The sequence below is a fragment of the Gavialis gangeticus genome, unplaced genomic scaffold, assembly GCF_001723915.1.
Source record: "Gavialis gangeticus isolate Ggan-Ray unplaced genomic scaffold, GavGan_comp1, whole genome shotgun sequence".
Taxonomy (NCBI): domain Eukaryota; kingdom Metazoa; phylum Chordata; order Crocodylia; family Gavialidae; genus Gavialis; species Gavialis gangeticus.
In genome coordinates this window covers 116,908,295-116,917,828 of record NW_017728992.1, presented here as the reverse complement: position 1 = coordinate 116,917,828, position 9,534 = coordinate 116,908,295, and the positions used below count along the sequence as shown (strand labels likewise).

Below are 9,534 nucleotides of genomic sequence, written 5' to 3'. Positions count from 1 at the left end.
AGACCATTTCAGGCTAGACATGAGGAAGAATTTCTTTACTGTCCGAGCCCTCAAGGTCTAGAACAACCTGCCATCAGAGGTGGTTCAAGCACCTACATTGAACACCTTCAGGAGCAAATTGGATGCTTATCTTGCTGGGATCCTATGACCCCAGCTGACTTCTTGCCCTTTGGGTGGGGGGCTGGACTCGATGATCTTCCAAGGTCCCTTCCAGCCCTAATGTCTATGAAATCTATGAAAGATTGGTTTATTAGTAAATTCCCCACAGGTTGTGGAGAACACCGGCTGTTCTCAAAGCTTGTGGTCTTCCTTTCGCCCTCCACCACTGTGCAGCCCACTCCCCAAGCCAGTCGGCTATACTCTAGTCCCACTCTCTTTGTTTTTCTCTTTTCTGCAGGTACCAATGGATCCTTTCTCTGTGGGACCTTCTCTCAGCCAGTAATTTTCTCCTCTCTTCCTCACCTCCTTGCTTCACCAGTCACCCTGGCTACTTCCACCTGGTTAGCTGGTCTTATCAGAAAGCTGTTCCAACACTGGGTCTGCCACTCCTGGCATCCCTGCTGAATCTCTCCACGCTGTGCCCCAGGGGGCAAAGGAAAACTGCCTGCTGTGGATTTAAGTAGCCGCTGACTCTTAATCAGTTAACATTCACCCCGGTTTGGTCCCCTTCCCAACTGTGTTTACTAAGTAATTAACTTTGCCCTGTCCCTGACCTGACCCTCCCCCATACTTGCAACTTTGTAACATCAAAGAACAGGGCTCTCTTTGCCCTGTTACACACTGGCCTAGATGAACTTCTGAGGTCCTTTCCAACCCTAACTTTCTATGATTCTCTTCTGATTTCTGGTTCAGATGCATCTTTCTTTGGGCATTTCACTCTGCAACATAGTATAGCCCAGTTTGTGGCACACTGTCACCAAGGAGAGAGGCATTTTGTATACAGGCAATCCTCGACTTACAATGTTTTGAGTTACAACATTTGGCACTTACAACGTTTATAAATTGACACCCTGTTTCAACTTTCTGACATCAGTTTTGACTTTTTGACGCTCGATCCAATGCAATGCTATGTCAGCAAACAAGCTTGCTGCATGCCCATCTTTCTGTTGAACATCCGTCCAAACTTCCTTGGACACTTTCTTTTAAGAAAGCAGATGAGGGTCCAGAAAAACCTGCAGCCAAGACTTCTGAGGAGAATCCAGCCAAGAACCCTTCAAAAAGTCCAGCAAAGTCACCTCAAAGAAGTCCTTCCAAATTGGTATGATTGGTATTTACAATATAAATACATTAATGTAGCTATATTATTCATCTATAATTGATCGAGTATGAAATTCTGGGTTATTTTTGGTGAAAATAGGGTATTGCGCCTTGGTTCAGGAGCCAATCCCCCATTTATAACACTGTTTCCTATGGGAAAATCAGTTCTGAGTGACAGTGTTTCAACTTAAGACACGGTTTTCAGGAACCAATTGTGTCGTAAGTCCAAGGACTGTCTGTAGTTGAAGGCAGCTGGCTAGTCCTAGAAGTGTGACCCATAACATAGCATGTGGGGAGGGAGCAGGAGGATTTCAGTCACTGGTTACAATGTTAGTTTGGTAGACACAGGCTTTCATGCCCAGTCCCTTGTGGAGTTATGTGCTTTTACCTTTTTGTCTTTAACTTCTTTATAATAAAGATCATTTCATTCTCTTTACTCTAGTTAATCAAAGGTATTCAGTTCATTCTCTAGTAAGACTTAAGTTAGCTATACAGGTTACTGCTACATTGTCTTTCTCCATATGCTAATTATGTCTCAAAACTTCACCCATTTTTTTAGGGTGAGTCTGTAAGGAAAAAACTCACATCAGTTGTCTTGTGAAAACATAGCAGAGACGAGACAATTTTGGCATAACTAACTGAGGTCATTGTTGTTTGGGGAGCAATTCATAGTCAAGGATGACAGTACCTCAGCAGTGGTGGTCAAGGAAAGTGCAATAGATATGCTGATGGCTGCACAGACCTATTTGCAATTAGAGTCTTTAACTGCATAATCGGCAGCATCAGTTGTGTTGTGGGGTGGTCTATTGCTCCTACTGATTATGTATTCTTCACCCTGCATGCTTTTCCTACTCAAGGTCATGCTGTTGTTCAAGTAGGTGCTCAGTTGCTGTGTATTTATAGTGGATAATTCTAAAAATTAATCAGGTTGCATTTGATTAAGTGCATCTTTAAAGTGCTTTCTTGAGCAACACAGGCAAGGTTCTTTGGGTAGATGTGATATCTTTTATTAGACGAACTGAGTAACTGTGTGTCCTTTTCCTGAGCTCCAGTTCACTGGATAGGAACAATGTGGGCATTTTTCATTGTCTATCAAAACCACAGGTCTGAACCATCAGAGCTGAGTCTTCACTATTGATGCCTCAAAGAGCATCCAGCCACTATAAAGCACGGCACTGTCATTGGTCAGTTCATTCTACCACCTCACTTAGACTGAGTGCCAAACTGCCTCTGGACCTTCTTCAGTTGACAAATATGACCTTTTTATATGGTGTCTAGTTCTCACAGCTATACAGCAGTGTAAGATCACAAGCTTTGTGCAATTTTAATTTGTTAGGTAAATTGACACCACACTGACTCCATACTTGCTCTGCAAACCCGTTAAAGGTCACAATCGTTTTTTGGATGTGAGAGACTACCTTCCCGTTACTGATATGATCAGGCAAAATACTTCTCAGGTAAGTGAACTCATGAATGAGCAGAAGTTTAGACCTGCTGATGGATGAGTGATACATAATTATGGTGTTCCTCAGACTGGCGATAAGTCCAAAGCTAGTTGCAGAGACAGCAAATTGTTTTACCAATAACTTAAGATCTTCACCAGAATGAACTACCAGTGCAAAATCACTGGCACATAAGAGTTCCTGTAGAGTCTGTTGGGCAACCTTAGTTCCAGTACAGAGCCTAAATTTGCAAAGAAGGAAAAGTTGTATCAACTACCTCATTGTGATTCTTGAAACTTCCCTCCTTCAAGGTGCAGGTTAGTTAAAGATGGTCTAAAAGAGGGTAACATCAATCATGACCAGCAGAAAAATATCCTTCTCATCATTGTAGTCAGGGTATTTGTGGTAAATACTTCAAGTTTCTCCCCTCCCCCTGCCAAATGACTTTAAATGAGATAGCCACTTAAGGAATTTTGAAAAATCCTCCCCCACACTTCTGTGTGATATAATTGTGAAGCCGAATAACACAATGGTAAGGCTGGATGGGTCAGGTGTTAAGGCCAAAAATTCCTTCACCTACAAGCCCTGATTTTTTTCAAGAAACATTAAGATGTAGCTAGAACAGAGTTCTAAGCCTATTCTAGATTCGCATCCCCTTTTATGCCACTATCTACTGGAACCTTTTTAATCAAGCAGTAAGGGAAAGGCTGAATAACTGTGATGCCTTGAGACCTGGTCAAGATCCTGAGGTTAAGATTCTTTGGTCTAGAACTTTTTTTTTTTTCACTTGTACCTCTACAAATTTGCTGCATTATATGATTCTTTGCATTAGGGCTGTACAAAACCTCGGTCCTGATTTTGATTTAGCGGAGATTCGGCTCAATTTGGTGGCTGAATCTCCAAACCTGAATTTAATCACAGGACCTTTTAATCTCTCTGAATCAATTTGGAACCCTCCGAATTGATTCGGAGAGATTTGGACAGCTTTGGTGATTCAGACTTAGATACAGCTTTAAATGGTGTGTGTGTGTGTTTGGGGGGGGGGGGGTTTGCTTGTTTGTTTTTGTTTTTGTCCTACAGACCTCTAGGTAGCAGGGGCTCTGAATGGTGTGGTACTGGGGCAGAGGCAGTGGCTCCCCAGAGCACTCAGCAGCAGACCTGGAAGTGGACCAGAAGCATTTCCAGTCCACTTCCTGGTCCACTGGGGCCTCCCCATGTGCTCCCTCCCATGCACCCCAGCTTGGTGACTGGTGCCTCCTGAGTCTGTGAGGGGCACCCAGGGTCCCCCTGCAGCCAACATGGAGTCAAGGAGGCCGGGGGGGGGGAGGGGGTCCAGTGTACTTCCCGGCAGACCAGGAAGTGGACCAGAAGTACTTCCGGTCCACTTCTGGGTTCGCTGCTGTAGCAGAATTGCCCCCTTTTTCCTCCTTGCCTGCATTTGCTTTCCACTCTTTGGATATGTTTCTCCTCTTATACCATTTCTTCCTTCCTCCTTCTTTCACTATAAGATAAGGAACTGTGTTTTTAAAGTTTGTATGTGTGTATTTTGTATCTCCCCTTGTATTTTGGCATTTTTATCTATTTGTGTGCCATGACATTACTCCTGTAGCTTATATTTTATACTCTTCACCTTTTTAACTAAATGTGTTTTTAGTTTTAGAAGTAAATTATACACTAACAATGTTAACAAGGGTGGGAATCAAACTGCCATTTCCCCATATCAGGCGGGCCCCTGAAAGAGCAAGCGAATCAGTGATCGAATTCATAACACGGTAGCAGGCTTCAGTAACAAGCAGCAATTAACACCTACGGAACCCACAGATCAACCAATGGAAGAAATCAATAGGAGACAATGTAGCAACCAGGAATTCTCTAAACTTTACTAGAAGCCCCGGTCTGAGTTAATCAATGCCGGGTCCTAACTTTTGGGGCTGAATATCTCCAGATCGACCGCTCCCAGAGCCCTATTCATGACAGCAGTAAATTAATCAAAATTCATCAACAGACTCTCAAACCTGCATGTACAAACAGACTACCCCTGGGGCTGACAGATGCCATCCAATAGCCACCGAGGGGGAAGTCCCACGAGGGTCAACGACCCCTGGATTGGGCAAACTGAAAACCGGGGAGTTGCCAAAGTCTGCCAAGGACAGATAAAAAGCAGTGAAAAGTGACCCTCGGCAGTGCCCTCTTGATCTCCTACTTGACCAGCACCTGACCTGTCCAGCCAGAAGGACCAGGCGGTGACCCCCTTCTGGAGGATAACACCATGCTGGAAGAAGCCTCGACTGTCCATCAACGGCAGACCCCAGTGCTTGTGGGATAGGTATACCTGACTCTGATGCCTTCCCCCCCACACACCTTTGTACCTCACTTGTGTGTGAGAGGACCAGTTCCAAGGCTTATGATTTGACTTCATTACAGTGTTTCAATCCGCCTAATAAACCAGAATTTCAAGGATCCTGAGTTGGACATTTGTAGCCAACACTGCCAAGCACACTGGAGAGCCCTGTCCATGCTCCTGTGGGATGCTCCATTCACTCCAGCACCATAGCAATCATAAGCCATGCCTGCTACCTCAAGGTATGTAGAAAACACTTTTAAAGCTGTGCCTGTGTCCAAATTGCTGATTCACAGAATCAGCATCAAATCTTCAAACTTGGATTCAGCTGAATCAAATCGGGGACAGTGATCCAAATCAAAAGGTCGAATCACTCTCTGATTTGGGCTGAATCCAATCAAATAGGGCCCATTTCACACAGCCCTACTTAGCATTGCCTTGGACTTAGTTTTGATTACAACTAAACCCTGAAGAACAGAAAATTCCTGCATGAGACTTCTTTGGCATGTCTTTAAATTCATTCTGCCACCTGTAATAATATACATGCTCTTTGCCATGTACAACACATGATAAAAATAATTACTGGAAATATATGATCTTTTCTTTAGATGGCTACACTGCTGACCTTTTTAAATGGCTTTAAAGTGAGCAATGAAAGAGTATAAAACATCATTTCAGTCCTTGATACATTAGGTGAATAAGTTAGGGAGCAGAACTTGACATTTCTTTGAAGTGATTGAAATGAAACATCCTGGCATTATTTCAGGCAAAAACAGTTTTTTGATTTTATTTGCAGATGTCTAGTGGAAGAAAATGAAGATCTGACAGGACAGTTTTATTGGAGGCAAGGTATGGAAGGAACTCTGCTTTTTTGTTTTTGTTTTATTTTTTTTAACCTGTATTTTCCAAAGATAAACTTTATGTTGCTTCCATAGTGACATGACTCCATTTGTCTCAAGGGTCTTGTCCATGACACACTTGATACCAATTGACAAGTATGCAGAGGTAAGTAATTATTTTTGTTGTTGGAAATGATTGTATCTTAATTATTGTTATCAAATATCAGTTAAGCTTTTTTTTTTATATATTTCACTTAATCTTAAAAGAGTCTCTTGTTCAACAAAACTCTCCTGATACCATGTCTTGCTTCCATACTGTCATCATTCTCCCTTGCACTTAATTCTAATCAGCTTATTTCCTATGCCCCTTTTCAAACTAATTTGGGGCCCGTTCGTTTTTTAAGTAAAGTGCAGCAGCAGAACAAGTGAGGCATCTCACTATAGCTCCAGTTGTATGAGTTTGGATTTGACTTCTGATTTGTGCCAAAGGCTACCTCTTTCAGTCCAACTGTAAAGGTCCTTTGGGCTGACAAGTTAAAAGGTCACCAGATGTGATGGTGTCACATTGTGCCAGGATATGTTGATGGATACAGAAAATGGCATGTCTTAGTGTAATAGGGGCCCCGCTGCATGACTGAGGGGGGAAGGGAGGCCAGGGCCTGCTGGCCAACCTAGCCCCTTGAACAGACTTAATGACAAACAGAGGACTTAAATAAAATGTCCACCTGCCTCAGGTGTAGGCAGTGATTGTCAGGCCTGGGGCGGAAGTAGAGGATCAGGTGACCCAGAAGAGGCTTAAAAGCTGAGGGCCTGGTTCAGAAGGGGCAGAGCTCCATGGAGGAGCCAGTCTAGACTACCTGGGAGAGAGGACTTTATGGCACAGAAGGGCAGAAGAGACCCTTCACCACAAGTAATATGAAATAAGTATCTTGAACTTCTAGCATCGGTGCTGCCTTAGGGTGAGATTGGTGTGCCAGAGCGGGAAACTCATCACACCAGTATAGTACAGACCATGGGCGACTGGTGCCACCTTACTCAGGGGGGCACATGCCCCCCCAGTAACCAGTCAGCGACCACAGTCAATCTTGTCAACTGGGGGGGGTCACCCAAAGGCCAATCTCACTCATTGGCTTTTGGAAGTGGGGAATGAGGCCTGTCAGGGGGTGCACCATCATCACCACTGGTACAAACAGTTACACTTAGCCATCCTAATCCAATGGGCAATCGAGGCTTTGGGTGGACCTCTTCCCAGGCCCCCTCCCTACCCTTATTTCTGTACTATACTTAAGGCACTACAGAGGAGCCTGATTTTTGGGAAACAATGAGTATTCTCCCTCTGACAATCTTGATACATCAGTGGCATTAACACCAAAATAATAATCGTAAGTGACCCCCAAAAAGTCATGACAGATCCATGTAAATTCAGATTGGACAGAAAATGCCAAGTGCCAAAGGCACTCAGTACAGCAACAATGTTTCCAAGGTTTGCATAGTTACCAGTTAAACTCAGATGTTTAGGACCAAGCACTTCTTTCACCTTGTAAGCGAGTCACTCATCCAGTTTCCTTATCAAAGCCAGTCACCTCTGAGTTCAGGTTTCCAGTCAGTTTATTTTTACATGGTGCAAGCTTGTTTGCTGTGGGAACAAAGCAAGCAACAGAATAATCAAATGTATCAGTACTAAACATACCCAAAACCTGTGGTCTGTCTTCTCACCTAGTGCAACCCAGGCTCTGCTTCTCCCTCAGCACACCACCTACCTCTACTCCTGGAGCTCTTAACTCCCTCTGTAGCTCCACTTTCATTTACTGGTCATCAGTTGCTACTGATTCCTAACCTACCTTTTAGCTGGGCCTCAGGCCTCTGCAGGCTAAGCACCTCTCTACACACCCATTGTCATGCTAAAAGAATATTTGCACTCCACTATAGCAAAGGCAGCCATCCCAAACCAGAAGGACTAAGAGTTTCTTTACTCTGTAGTCACAGCTGTGACTAGTAATGTATAAACACCTGAGCTGGCTTTAAATTAGATGGCCCAAGTACTACTAGCAGTCTATGCTGCTATGGAGGTGAGCATGGGCTGCAAATCCCACCCTGCCAACAGGGTAAATTCATCTCTATAGGACTCCATGCAGATCTGCCTACATTCCTACTTATATCAAAACTAGCTACCTAGGGTAAGCTTACGCTGCATTAGTAGATAACATATGCGTTGAATTTTAAAAACATTTTGTGAATAGAGATGGCAAATATTTTTCCTCCTATAAACCAGTAATTCTCAACCAGGGTCCTATGCCCTCCCACACCCCTGGCAGTCCCTTTGTCAATGACCCTCACAAAGGCTGACACTCTAGTATGGGTGGACAGAAAGATGTGGAGCTCCAGAGCCATGTTTTTCACTCTGGTGTATTTTGTCATGCTTCCAGGGCTGCTTGGAGGAGCCATGGGGACAGATGCCAGTGTACAAGACCCTGAAAGAGAGGTGGTGAAGACCACCTTTGCCCCCTCAGTTACAGACCAGGAGCAGGGAAAGAGTATATGGTGCAAAGAGTAGGGCATGGTGGGGTGAGGTCTTGCCCCTGCTACCCTCACCTGGCCCAAGCTAAATCGGTGGTTTTCAGCACTTTTGACCTGAAGGCCAAGGCTCCCTCCATAACTCTTTCTTTAATTTAGATTGTAGCTCAGTGATTCTCAACTGGGGCAATACTCAATTCGGAAAGCTTGGGGGGGTTGCTTTGAGGCTACAAATGTTAGGAACCACAACCATAAACATTTTTGAGATACCAAAAAAAATCTCTTCTGCATCAGAAGTGAAGTCCTTACAAGAAACTAAAACAAGATTGACAGGTGCCCATCAATTGCTCAGGGCCTGGTGGTAAGGAGAGTCATGGGGGAGTGTGCTTAAAAAAAAAAAAGGTAATTGCTTTAGAATGTTTGTAACCTCAAGACTGTTGTACTTCCCATGTACGCCCCTCAAGATTTCTAGGTATATGCTGAACTGTATAAACTATTTTGCCCATTATAAAAACAACTCCAGGTTTTGAATAACGTCTCCCTTTTGTTAGGGAATTTCTACATGAAAGTTGCAAAGGCCATCTATTGCAGAATATGTTACTTGGATCAGATCACTTAACATGTCTTCTGGGAATACACTCAGTTCTTAAACTTTTATTTCTGGCATGATTCTCAAATCAATTTTCTTTAAGTCATCATTTTACTGTGTTTTTAGATATCGTCATTTCAAATGGTGTTTTCAACTAGGGTGATTTGGAAAATTCTACCATCCTGTTTTCTGAGGCTTACTATTAGTATATTAAGCTTGGCATTCAGTATTTCTAAACTACAAATCATAGATTGGTTTGGGTAAAAGTCCATTGTTTCTGCCACTTCCACAAAAGAAAAAGAAAACTATGGATGGGTGTCAGAAGGGCAGGTGGAAGTTGCAAAACTTCCATGACTAACTGTTCTTTAACTTAACCTATAACTCTGTAGCAAGGTCACATACAGAGACCTTTGTTCTTCCAGGTGGTTTATGTTGCTCTACTTGCTCTTAGTTTCCATCTTCTTTTTCAAATTCTTTCAAGTGGTTTCATGTTCACCACTTCTAACACTATGAGCCAGGTGTCCAAGGAGAGTGGTCGCTCCTTAAGGAGAC

The 9,534-nt window shown here is 43.4% G+C and overlaps 1 long non-coding RNA gene across 1 annotated transcript in view; it reads right to left on the bottom strand.

The window, feature by feature from the left end:
- Positions 1 to 4,248: 4,248 nt before the first annotated feature.
- The window catches only part of LOC109304563, a 15,847-nt gene continuing 10,561 nt past the window's right edge, over positions 4,249 to 9,534 (bottom strand). The window contains exon 3 of the long non-coding RNA XR_002099419.1: positions 4,249 to 5,186. This is a non-coding gene — a long non-coding RNA (uncharacterized LOC109304563). The remainder of the gene's footprint in view (positions 5,187 to 9,534) is intronic.